Genomic DNA, 12,899 nt, shown 5'->3' on the forward strand with positions numbered 1-12,899 from the left:
ATTTCATCTGAGGATATTTCCTTTTTCACCATAGCCCTCTATGGGCTTCCAAATATCACTTTGCCAATTCCACAAGAACTGTCTTAGCGAAAGGCTTCTTGAGGGGAAAGCTGTAACTCTGTGAGATGATTTCACAGAACACAAAGAAGTTTCTCAGAAAGCTTCTTTCTCTTTGTTAGCGCAGGATATTTCCTTTGGCCCTATAGTCTTCAAAGGTATCCGAAATATCTGTTCTCAGATTCCACAGAAATAAGGCTAGCAAAGAGATCTACGAAACACAGATGTAACTCTGTGAGATGAATTCACAGAACACTAAGCAGTTTCTCAGACAGCTTCTTTCCAGATTTCATCTGAGGATATTTCCTTTTTCACCATAGCCCTCTATGGGCTTCCAAATATCACTTTGCCAATTCCACAAGAACTGTCTTAGCGAAAGGCTTCTTGAGGGGAAAGCTGTAACTCTGTGAGATGATTTCACAGAACACAAAGAAGTTTCTCAGAAAGCTTCTTTCTCTTTGTTATCGGAGGATATTTCCTTTGGCCCTTTAGTCTTCAAAGGGATCCGAAACATCTGTTCTCATATTCCACAGAAATAAGGCTAGCAAAGAGATCTACGAAACACAGATGTAACTCTGTGAGATGAATTCACAGAACACTAAGCAGTTTCTCAGAAAGCTTCTTTCCAGATTTCATCTGAGGATATTTCCTTTTTCACCATAGCCCTCTATGGGCTTCCAAATATCACTTTGCCAATTCCACAAGAACTGTCTTAGCGAAAGGCTTCTTCAGGGGAAAGCTGTAACTCTGTGAGATGATTTCACAGAACACAAAGAAGTTTCTCAGAAAGCTTCTTTCTCTTTGTTAGCGGAGGATATTTCCTTTGGCCCTATAGTCTTCAAAGGGATCCGAAATATCTGTTCTCAGATTCCACAGAAATAAGGCTAGCAAAGAGATCTACGAAACACAGATGTAACTCTGTGAGATGAATTCACAGAACACTAAGCAGTTTCCCAGAAAGCTTCTTTCCAGATTTCATCTGAGGATATTTCCTTTTTCACCATAGCCCTCTATGGGCTTCCAAATATCACTTTGCCAATTCCACAAGAACTGTCCTAGCGAAAGGCTTCTCGAAGGGAAACCTGTAACTCGGTAAGATGATTTCACAGAACACAAAGAAGTTTCTCAGAAAGCTTCTTTCCCTTTGTTATCGGAGGATATTTCCTTTGGCCCTATAGTCTTCAAAGGGATCCGAAATATCTGTTCTCAGATTCCACAGAAATAAGGCTAGCAAAGAGATCTACGAAACACAGATGTAACTCTGTGAGATGAATTCACAGAACACTAAGCAGTTTCTCAGAAAGCTTCTTTCCAGATTTCATCTGAGGATATTTCCTTTTTCACCATAGCCCTCTATGGGCTTCCAAATATCACTTTGCCATTTCCACAAGAACTGTCTTAGCGAAAGGCTTCTTGAGGGGAAAGCTGTAACTCTGTGAGATGATTTCACAGAACACAAAGAAGTTTCTCAGAAAGCTTCTTTCTCTTTGTTATCGGAGGATATTTCCTTTGGCCCTATAGTCTTCAAAGGGATCCGAAATATCTGTTCTCAGATTCCACAGAAATAAGGCTAGCAAAGAGATCTACGAAACACAGATGTAACTCTGTGAGATGAATTCACAGAACACTAAGCAGTTTCTCAGAAAGCTTCTTTCCAGATTTCATCTGAGGATATTTCCTTTTTCACCATAGCCCTCTATGGGCTTCCAAATATCACTTTGCCATTTCCACAAGAACTGTCTTAGCGAAAGGCTTCTTGAGGGGAAAGCTGTAACTCTGTGAGATGATTTCACAGAACACAAAGAAGTTTCTCAGAAAGCTTCTTTCTCTTTGTTATCGGAGGATATTTCCTTTGGCCCTATAGTCTTCAAAGGGATCCGAAATATCTGTTCTCAGATTCCACAGAAATAAGGCTAGCAAAGAGATCTACGAAACACAGATGTAACTCTGTGAGATGAATTCACAGAACACTAAGCAGTTTCCCAGAAAGCTTCTTTCCAGATTTCATCTGAGGATATTTCCTTTTTCACCATAGCCCTCTATGGGCTTCCAAATATCACTTTGCCAATTCCACAAGCACTGTCTTAGCGAAAGGCTTCTTGAGCGGAAAGCTGTAACTCTGTGAGATGATTTCACAGAACACAAAGAAGTTTCTCAGAAATCTTCTTTCTCTTTGTTAGCGGAGGATATTTCCTTTGGCCCTATAGTCTTCAAAGGGATCCGAAATATCTGTTCTCAGATTCCACAGAAATGAGGCTAGCAAAGAGATCCACGAAATACAGATGTAACTCTGTGAGATGAATTCACAGAACACTAAGCAGTTTCTCAGAAAGCTTCTTTCCAGATTTCATCTGAGGGTATTTCCTATTTCACCATAGCCCTCTATGGGCTTCCAAATATCACTTTGCCAATTCCACAAGAACTATCTTACCGAAAGGCTTCTTGAGGGGAAAGCTATAACTCTGTGAAATGATTTCACAGAACACAAAGAAGTTTCTCAGAAAGCTTCTTTCTCTTTGTTATCGGAGGATATTTCCTTTGGCCCTATAGTCTTCAAAGGGATCCGAAATATCTGTTCTCAGGTTCCACAGTAATAAGGCTAGCAAAGAGATCTACGAAACACAGATGTAACTCTGTGAGATGAATTCACAGAACACTAAGCAGTTTCTCAGAAAGCTTCTTTCCAGATTTCATCTGAGGATATTTCCTTTTTCACCATAGCCCTCTATGGGCTTCCAAATATCACTTTGCCAATTCCACAAGAACTGTCTTAGCGAAAGGCTTCTTGAGGGGAAAGCTGTAACTCTGTGAAATGATTTCACAGAACACAAAGGAGTTTCTCAGAAAGCTTCTTTCTCTTTGTTATCGGAGGATATTTCCTTTGGCCCTATAGTCTTCAAAGGGATCCGAAATATCTGTTCTCAGATTCCACAGAAATAAGGCTAGCAAAGAGATCTATGAAACACAGATGTAACTCTGTGAGATGAATTCACAGAACACTAAGCAGTTTCTCAGAAAGCTTCTTTCCAGATTTCATCTGAGGATATTTCCTTTTTCACCATAGCTCTCTATGGGCTTCCAAATATCACTTTGCCAATTCCACAAGAACTGTCTTAGCGAAAGGCTTCTCGAGGGGAAAGCTGTAACTCTGTGAGATGATTTCACAGAACACAAAGAAGTTTCTCAGAAAGCTTCTTTCTCTTTGTTATCGGAGGATATTTCCTTTGGCCCTATAGTCTTCAAAGGGATCCGAAATATCTGTTCTCAGATTCCACAGAAATAAGGCTAGCAAAGAGATCTACGAAACACAGATGTAACTCTGTGAGATGATTTCACAGAACACTAAGCAGTTTCTCAGAAAGCTTCTTTCCAGATTTCATCTGAGGATATTTCCTCTTTCACCATAGCCCTCTATGGGCTTCCAAATATCACTTTGCCAATTCCACAAGAACTGTCTTAGCGAAAGGCTTCTTGAGGGGAAAGCTGTAACTCTGTGAGATGATTTCACAGAACACAAAGAAGTTTCTCAGAAAGCTTCTTTCTCTTTGTTATCGGAGGATATTTCCCTTGGCCCTATAGTCTTCAAAGGGATCCGAAATATCTGTTCTCAGATTCCACAGAAATAAGGCTAGCAAAGAGATCTACGAAACACAGATGTAACTCTGTGAGATGAATTCACAGAACACTAAGCAGTTTCTCAGAAAGCTTCTTTCCAGATTTCATCTGAGGATATTTCCTTTTTCACCATAGCCCTCTATGGGCTTCCAAATATCACTTTGCCATTTCCACAAGAACTGTCTTAGCGAAAGGCTTCTTGAGGGGAAAGCTGTAACTCTGTGAGATGATTTCACAGAACACAAAGAAGTTTCTCAGAAAGCTTCTTTCTCTTTGTTATCGGAGGATATTTCCTTTGGCCCTATAGTCTTCAAAGGGATCCGAAATATCTGTTCTCAGATTCCACAGAAATAAGGCTAGCAAAGAGATCTACGAAACACAGATGTAACTCTGTGAGATGAATTCACAGAACACTAAGCAGTTTCCCAGAAAGCTTCTTTCCAGATTTCATCTGAGGATATTTCCTTTTTCACCATAGCCCTCTATGGGCTTCCAAATATCACTTTGCCAATTCCACAAGAACTGTCTTAGCGAAAGGCTTCTTGAGCGGAAAGCTGTAACTCTGTGAGATGATTTCACAGAACACAAAGAAGTTTCTCAGAAATCTTCTTTCTCTTTGTTAGCGGAGGATATTTCCTTTGGCCCTATAGTCTTCAAAGGGATCCGAAATATCTGTTCTCAGATTCCACAGAAATAAGGCTAGCAAAGAGATCCACGAAATACAGATGTAACTCTGTGAGATGAATTCACAGAACACTAAGCAGTTTCTCAGAAAGCTTCTTTCCAGATTTCATCTGAGGGTATTTCCTATTTCACCATAGCCCTCTATGGGCTTCCAAATATCACTTTGCCAATTCCACAAGAACTATCTTACCGAAAGGCTTCTTGAGGGGAAAGCTATAACTCTGTGAAATGATTTCAGAGAACACAAAGAAGTTTCTCAGAAAGCTTCTTTCTCTTTGTTATCGGAGGATATTTCCTTTGGCCCTATAGTCTTCAAAGGGATCCGAAATATCTGTTCTCAGATTCCACAGAAATAAGGCTAGCAAAGAGATCTACGAAACACAGATGTAACTCTGTGAGATGAATTCACAGAACACTAAGCAGTTTCTCAGAAAGCTTCTTTCCAGATTTCATCTGAGGATATTTCCTTTTTCACCATAGCCCTCTATGGGCTTCCAAATATCACTTTGCCAATTCCACAAGAACTGTCTTAGCGAAAGGCTTCTTGAGGGGAAAGCTGTAACTCTGTGAGATGATTTCACAGAACACAAAGAAGTTTCTCAGAAAGCTTCTTTCTCTTTGTTAGCGCAGGATATTTCCTTTGGCCCTATAGTCTTCAAAGGTATCCGAAATATCTGTTCTCAGATTCCACAGAAATAAGGCTAGCAAAGAGATCTACGAAACACAGATGTAACTCTGTGAGATGAATTCACAGAACACTAAGCAGTTTCTCAGACAGCTTCTTTCCAGATTTCATCTGAGGATATTTCCTTTTTCACCATAGCCCTCTATGGGCTTCCAAATATCACTTTGCCAATTCCACAAGAACTGTCTTAGCGAAAGGCTTCTTGAGGGGAAAGCTGTAACTCTGTGAGATGATTTCACAGAACACAAAGAAGTTTCTCAGAAAGCTTCTTTCTCTTTGTTATCGGAGGATATTTCCTTTGGCCCTTTAGTCTTCAAAGGGATCCGAAACATCTGTTCTCATATTCCACAGAAATAAGGCTAGCAAAGAGATCTACGAAACACAGATGTAACTCTGTGAGATGAATTCACAGAACACTAAGCAGTTTCTCAGAAAGCTTCTTTCCAGATTTCATCTGAGGATATTTCCTTTTTCACCATAGCCCTCTATGGGCTTCCAAATATCACTTTGCCAATTCCACAAGAACTGTCTTAGCGAAAGGCTTCTTCAGGGGAAAGCTGTAACTCTGTGAGATGATTTCACAGAACACAAAGAAGTTTCTCAGAAAGCTTCTTTCTCTTTGTTAGCGGAGGATATTTCCTTTGGCCCTATAGTCTTCAAAGGGATCCGAAATATCTGTTCTCAGATTCCACAGAAATAAGGCTAGCAAAGAGATCTACGAAACACAGATGTAACTCTGTGAGATGAATTCACAGAACACTAAGCAGTTTCTCAGAAAGCTTCTTTCCAGATTTCATCTGAGGATATTTCCTTTTTCACCATAGCCCTCTATGGGCTTCCAAATATCACTTTGCCAATTCCACAAGAACTGTCTTAGCGAAAGGCTTCTTGACGGGAAAGCTGTAACTCTGTAAGACGATTTCACAGAACACAAAGAAGTTTCTCAGAAAGCTTCTTTCTCTTTGTTATCGGAGGATATTTCCTTTGGCCCTATAGTCTTCAAAGGGATCCGAAATATCTGTTCTCAGATTCCGCAGAAATAAGGCTAGCAAAGAGATCTACGAAACACAGATGTAACTCTGTGAGATGAATTCACAGAACACTAAGCAGTTTCTCAGAAAGCTTCTTTCCAGATTTCATCTGAGGATATTTCCTTTTTCACCATAGCCCTCTATGGGCTTCCAAATATCACTTTGCCAATTCCACAAGAACTGTCTTAGCGAAAGGCTTCTTGAGGGGAAAGCTGTAACTCTGTGAGATGATTTCACAAAACACAAAGAAGTTTCTCAGAAAGCTTCTTTCTCTTTGTTATCGGAGGATATTTCCTTTGGCCCTATAGTCTTCAAAGGGATCCGAAATATCTGTTCTCAGATTCCACAGAAATAAGGCTAGCAAAGAGATCTACGAAACACAGATGTAACTCTGTGAGATGTATTCACAGAACACTAAGCAGTTTCTCAGAAAGCTTCTTTCCAGATTTCATCTGAGGATATTTCCTATTTCACCATAGCCCTCTATGGGCTTCCAAATATCACTTTGCCAATTCCACAAGAACTGTCTTAGCGAAAGGCTTCTTGAGGGGAAAGCTATAACTCTGTGATACGATTTCACAGAACACAAAGAAGTTTCTCAGAAAGCTTCTTTCTCTTTGTTATCGGAGGATATTTCCTTTGGCCCTATAGTCTTCAAAGGGATCCGAAATAACTGTTCTCAGATTCCACAGAAATAAGGCTAGCAAAGAGATCTACGAAACACAGATGTAACTCTGTGAGATGAATTCACAGAACACTAAGCAGTTTCTCAGAAAGCTTCTTTCCAGATTTCATCTGAGGATATTTCCTTTTTCACCATAGCCCTCTATGGGCTTCCAAATATCACTTTGCCAATTCCACAAGAACTGTCTTAGCGAAAGGCTTCTTGAGGGGAAAGCTGTAACTCTGTAAGACGATTTCACAGAACACAAAGAAGTTTCTCAGAAAGCTTCTTTCTCTTTGTTATCGGAGGATATTTCCTTTGGCCCTATAGTCTTCAAAGGGATCCGAAATATCTGTTCTCAGATTCCACAGAAATAAGGCTAGCAAAGAGATCTACGAAACACAGATGTAACTCTGTGAGATGAATTCACAGAACACTAAGCAGTTTCTCAGAAAGCTTCTTTCCAGATTTCATCTGAGGATATTTCCTTTTTCACCATAGCCCTCTATGGGCTTCCAAATATCACTTTGCCAATTCCACAAGAACTGTCTTAGCGAAAGGCTTCTTGAGGGGAAAGCTGTAACTCTGTGAGATGATTTCACAAAACACAAAGAAGTTTCTCAGAAAGCTTCTTTCTCTTTGTTATCGGAGGATATTTCCTTTGGCCCTACAGTCTTCAAAGGGATCCGAAATATCTGTTCTCAGATTCCACAGAAATAAGGCTAGCAAAGAGATCAACGAAACACAGATGTAACTCTGTGAGATGAATTCACAGAACACTAAGCAGTTTCTCAGAAAGCTTCTTTCCAGATTTCATCTGAGGATATTTCCTTTTTCACCATAGCCCTCTATGGGCTTCCAAATATCACTTTGCCAATTCCACAAGAACTGTCTTAGCGAAAGGCTTCTTGAGGGGAAAGCTATAACTCTGTGAGATGATTTCACAGAACACAAAGAAGTTTCTCAGAAAGCTTCTTTCTCTTTGTTATCGGAGGATATTTCCTTTGGCCCTATAGTCTTCAAAGGGATCCGAAATATCTGTTCTCAGATTCCACAGAAATAAGGCTAGCAAAGAGATCTACGAAACACAGATGTAACTCTGTGAGATGAATTCACAGAACACTAAGCAGTTTCTCAGAAAGCTTCTTTCCAGATTTCATCTGAGGATATTTCCTTTTTCACCATAGCCCTCTATGGGCTTCCAAATATCACTTTGCCAATTCAACAAGAACTGTCTTAGCGAAAGGCTTCTTGAGGGGAAGGCTATAACTCTGTGAGATGATTTCACAGAACACAAAGAAGTTTCTCAGAAAGTTTCTTTCTCTTTGTTATCGGAGGATATTTCCTTGGGCCCTATAGTCTTCAAAGGGATCCGAAATATCTGTTCTCAGATTCCACAGAAATAAGGCTAGCAAAGAGATCTATGAAACACAGATGTAACTCTGTGAGATGAATTCACAGAACACTAAGCAGTTTCTCAGAAAGCTTCTTTCCAGATTTCATCTGAGGATATTTCCTTTTTCACCATAGACCTCTATGGGCTTCCAAATATCACTTTGCCAATTCCACAAGAACTGTCCTAGCGAAAGGCTTCTCGAAGGGAAACCTGTAACTCGGTAAGATGATTTCACAGAACACAAAGAAGTTTCTCAGAAAGCTTCTTTCTCTTTGTTATCGGAGGATATTTCCTTTGGCCCTATAGTCTTCAAAGGGATCCGAAATATCTGTTCTCAGATTCCACAGAAATAAGGCTAGCAAAGAGATCTACGAAACACAGATGTAACTCTGTGAGATGAATTCACAGAACACTAAGCAGTTTCTCAGAAAGCTTCTTTCCAGATTTCATCTGAGGATATTTCCTTTTTCACCATAGCCCTCTATGGGCTTCCAAATATCACTTTGCCATTTCCACAAGAACTGTCTTAGCGAAAGGCTTCTTGAGGGGAAAGCTGTAACTCTGTGAGATGATTTCACAGAACACAAAGAAGTTTCTCAGAAAGCTTCTTTCTCTTTGTTATCGGAGGATATTTCCTTTGGCCCTATAGTCTTCAAAGGGATCCGAAATATCTGTTCTCAGATTCCACAGAAATAAGGCTAGCAAAGAGATCTACGAAACACAGATGTAACTCTGTGAGATGATTTCACAGAACACTAAGCAGTTTCTCAGAAAGCTTCTTTCCAGATTTCATCTGAGGATATTTCCTCTTTCACCATAGCCCTCTATGGGCTTCCAAATATCACTTTGCCAATTCCACAAGAACTGTCTTAGCGAAAGGCTTCTTGAGGGGAAAGCTGTAACTCTGTGAGATGATTTCACAGAACACAAAGAAGTTTCTCAGAAAGCTTCTTTCTCTTTGTTATCGGAGGATATTTCCCTTGGCCCTATAGTCTTCAAAGGGATCCGAAATATCTGTTCTCAGATTCCACAGAAATAAGGCTAGCAAAGAGATCTACGAAACACAGATGTAACTCTGTGAGATGAATTCACAGAACACTAAGCAGTTTCTCAGAAAGCTTCTTTCCAGATTTCATCTGAGGATATTTCCTTTTTCACCATAGCCCTCTATGGGCTTCCAAATATCACTTTGCCATTTCCACAAGAACTGTCTTAGCGAAAGGCTTCTTGAGGGGAAAGCTGTAACTCTGTGAGATGATTTCACAGAACACAAAGAAGTTTCTCAGAAAGCTTCTTTCTCTTTGTTATCGGAGGATATTTCCTTTGGCCCTATAGTCTTCAAAGGGATCCGAAATATCTGTTCTCAGATTCCACAGAAATAAGGCTAGCAAAGAGATCTACGAAACACAGATGTAACTCTGTGAGATGAATTCACAGAACACTAAGCAGTTTCCCAGAAAGCTTCTTTCCAGATTTCATCTGAGGATATTTCCTTTTTCACCATAGCCCTCTATGGGCTTCCAAATATCACTTTGCCAATTCCACAAGCACTGTCTTAGCGAAAGGCTTCTTGAGCGGAAAGCTGTAACTCTGTGAGATGATTTCACAGAACACAAAGAAGTTTCTCAGAAATCTTCTTTCTCTTTGTTAGCGGAGGATATTTCCTTTGGCCCTATAGTCTTCAAAGGGATCCGAAATATCTGTTCTCAGATTCCACAGAAATAAGGCTAGCAAAGAGATCCACGAAATACAGATGTAACTCTGTGAGATGAATTCACAGAACACTAAGCAGTTTCTCAGAAAGCTTCTTTCCAGATTTCATCTGAGGGTATTTCCTATTTCACCATAGCCCTCTATGGGCTTCCAAATATCACTTTGCCAATTCCACAAGAACTATCTTACCGAAAGGCTTCTTGAGGGGAAAGCTATAACTCTGTGAAATGATTTCAGAGAACACAAAGAAGTTTCTCAGAAAGCTTCTTTCTCTTTGTTATCGGAGGATATTTCCTTTGGCCCTATAGTCTTCAAAGGGATCCGAAATATCTGTTCTCAGATTCCACAGAAATAAGGCTAGCAAAGAGATCTACGAAACACAGATGTAACTCTGTGAGATGAATTCACAGAACACTAAGCAGTTTCTCAGAAAGCTTCTTTCCAGATTTCATCTGAGGATATTTCCTTTTTCACCATAGCCCTCTATGGGCTTCCAAATATCACTTTGCCAATTCCACAAGAACTGTCTTAGCGAAAGGCTTCTTGAGGGGAAAGCTGTAACTCTGTGAGATGATTTCACAGAACACAAAGAAGTTTCTCAGAAAGCTTCTTTCTCTTTGTTAGCGCAGGATATTTCCTTTGGCCCTATAGTCTTCAAAGGGATCCGAAATATCTGTTCTCAGATTCCACAGAAATAAGGCTAGCAAAGAGATCTACGAAACACAGATGTAACTCTGTGAGATGAATTCACAGAACACTAAGCAGTTTCTCAGACAGCTTCTTTCCAGATTTCATCTGAGGATATTTCCTTTTTCACCATAGCCCTCTATGGGCTTCCAAATATCACTTTGCCAATTCCACAAGAACTGTCTTAGCGAAAGGCTTCTTGAGGGGAAAGCTGTAACTCTGTGAGATGATTTCACAGAACACAAAGAAGTTTCTCAGAAAGCTTCTTTCTCTTTGTTATCGGAGGATATTTCCTTTGGCCCTTTAGTCTTCAAAGGGATCCGAAACATCTGTTCTCATATTCCACAGAAATAAGGCTAGCAAAGAGATCTACGAAACACAGATGTAACTCTGTGAGATGAATTCACAGAACACTAAGCAGTTTCTCAGAAAGCTTCTTTCCAGATTTCATCTGAGGATATTTCCTTTTTCACCATAGCCCTCTATGGGCTTCCAAATATCACTTTGCCAATTCCACAAGAACTGTCTTAGCGAAAGGCTTCTTCAGGGGAAAGCTGTAACTCTGTGAGATGATTTCACAGAACACAAAGAAGTTTCTCAGAAAGCTTCTTTCTCTTTGTTAGCGGAGGATATTTCCTTTGGCCCTATAGTCTTCAAAGGGATCCGAAATATCTGTTCTCAGATTCCACAGAAATAAGGCTAGCAAAGAGATCTACGAAACACAGATGTAACTCTGTGAGATGAATTCACAGAACACTAAGCAGTTTCTCAGAAAGCTTCTTTCCAGATTTCATCTGAGGATATTTCCTTTTTCACCATAGCCCTCTATGGGCTTCCAAATATCACTTTGCCAATTCCACAAGAACTGTCTTAGCGAAAGGCTTCTTGACGGGAAAGCTGTAACTCTGTAAGACGATTTCACAGAACACAAAGAAGTTTCTCAGAAAGCTTCTTTCTCTTTGTTATCGGAGGATATTTCCTTTGGCCCTATAGTCTTCAAAGGGATCCGAAATATCTGTTCTCAGATTCCGCAGAAATAAGGCTAGCAAAGAGATCTACGAAACACAGATGTAACTCTGTGAGATGAATTCACAGAACACTAAGCAGTTTCTCAGAAAGCTTCTTTCCAGATTTCATCTGAGGATATTTCCTTTTTCACCATAGCCCTCTATGGGCTTCCAAATATCACTTTGCCAATTCCACAAGAACTGTCTTAGCGAAAGGCTTCTTGAGGGGAAAGCTGTAACTCTGTGAGATGATTTCACAAAACACAAAGAAGTTTCTCAGAAAGCTTCTTTCTCTTTGTTATCGGAGGATATTTCCTTTGGCCCTATAGTCTTCAAAGGGATCCGAAATATCTGTTCTCAGATTCCACAGAAATAAGGCTAGCAAAGAGATCTACGAAACACAGATGTAACTCTGTGAGATGTATTCACAGAACACTAAGCAGTTTCTCAGAAAGCTTCTTTCCAGATTTCATCTGAGGATATTTCCTATTTCACCATAGCCCTCTATGGGCTTCCAAATATCACTTTGCCAATTCCACAAGAACTGTCTTAGCGAAAGGCTTCTTGAGGGGAAAGCTATAACTCTGTGATACGATTTCACAGAACACAAAGAAGTTTCTCAGAAAGCTTCTTTCTCTTTGTTATCGGAGGATATTTCCTTTGGCCCTATAGTCTTCAAAGGGATCCGAAATAACTGTTCTCAGATTCCACAGAAATAAGGCTAGCAAAGAGATCTACGAAACACAGATGTAACTCTGTGAGATGAATTCACAGAACACTAAGCAGTTTCTCAGAAAGCTTCTTTCCAGATTTCATCTGAGGATATTTCCTTTTTAACCATAGCCCTCTATGGGCTTCCAAATATCACTTTGCCAATTCCACAAGAACTGTCTTAGCGAAAGGCTTCTTGAGGGGAAAGCTGTAACTCTGTGAGATGATTTCACAGAACACAATCAGTTTCTCAGAAAGCTTCTTTCTCTTTGTTATCGGAGGATATTTCCTTTGGCCCTATAGTCTTCAAAGGGATCCGAAATATCTGTTCTCAGATTCCACAGAAATAAGGCTAGCAAAGAGATCTACGAAACGCAGATGTAACTCTGTGAGATGAATTCACAGAACACTAAGCAGTTTCTCAGAAAGCTTCTTTCCAGATTTCATCTGAGGATATTTCCTTTTTCACCATAGCCCTCTATGGGCTTCCAAATATCACTTTGCCAATTCCACAAGAACTGTCTTAGCGAAAGGCTTCTTCAGGGGAAAGCTGTAACTCTGTGAGATGATTTCACAGAACACAAAGAAGTTTCTCAGAAAGCTTCTTTCTCTTTGTTATCGGAGGATATTTCCTTTGGCCCTATAGTCT

This window comes from Macaca nemestrina, chromosome 10 (genome assembly GCF_043159975.1).
Source record: "Macaca nemestrina isolate mMacNem1 chromosome 10, mMacNem.hap1, whole genome shotgun sequence".
Taxonomy (NCBI): Eukaryota; Metazoa; Chordata; class Mammalia; order Primates; family Cercopithecidae; genus Macaca; species Macaca nemestrina.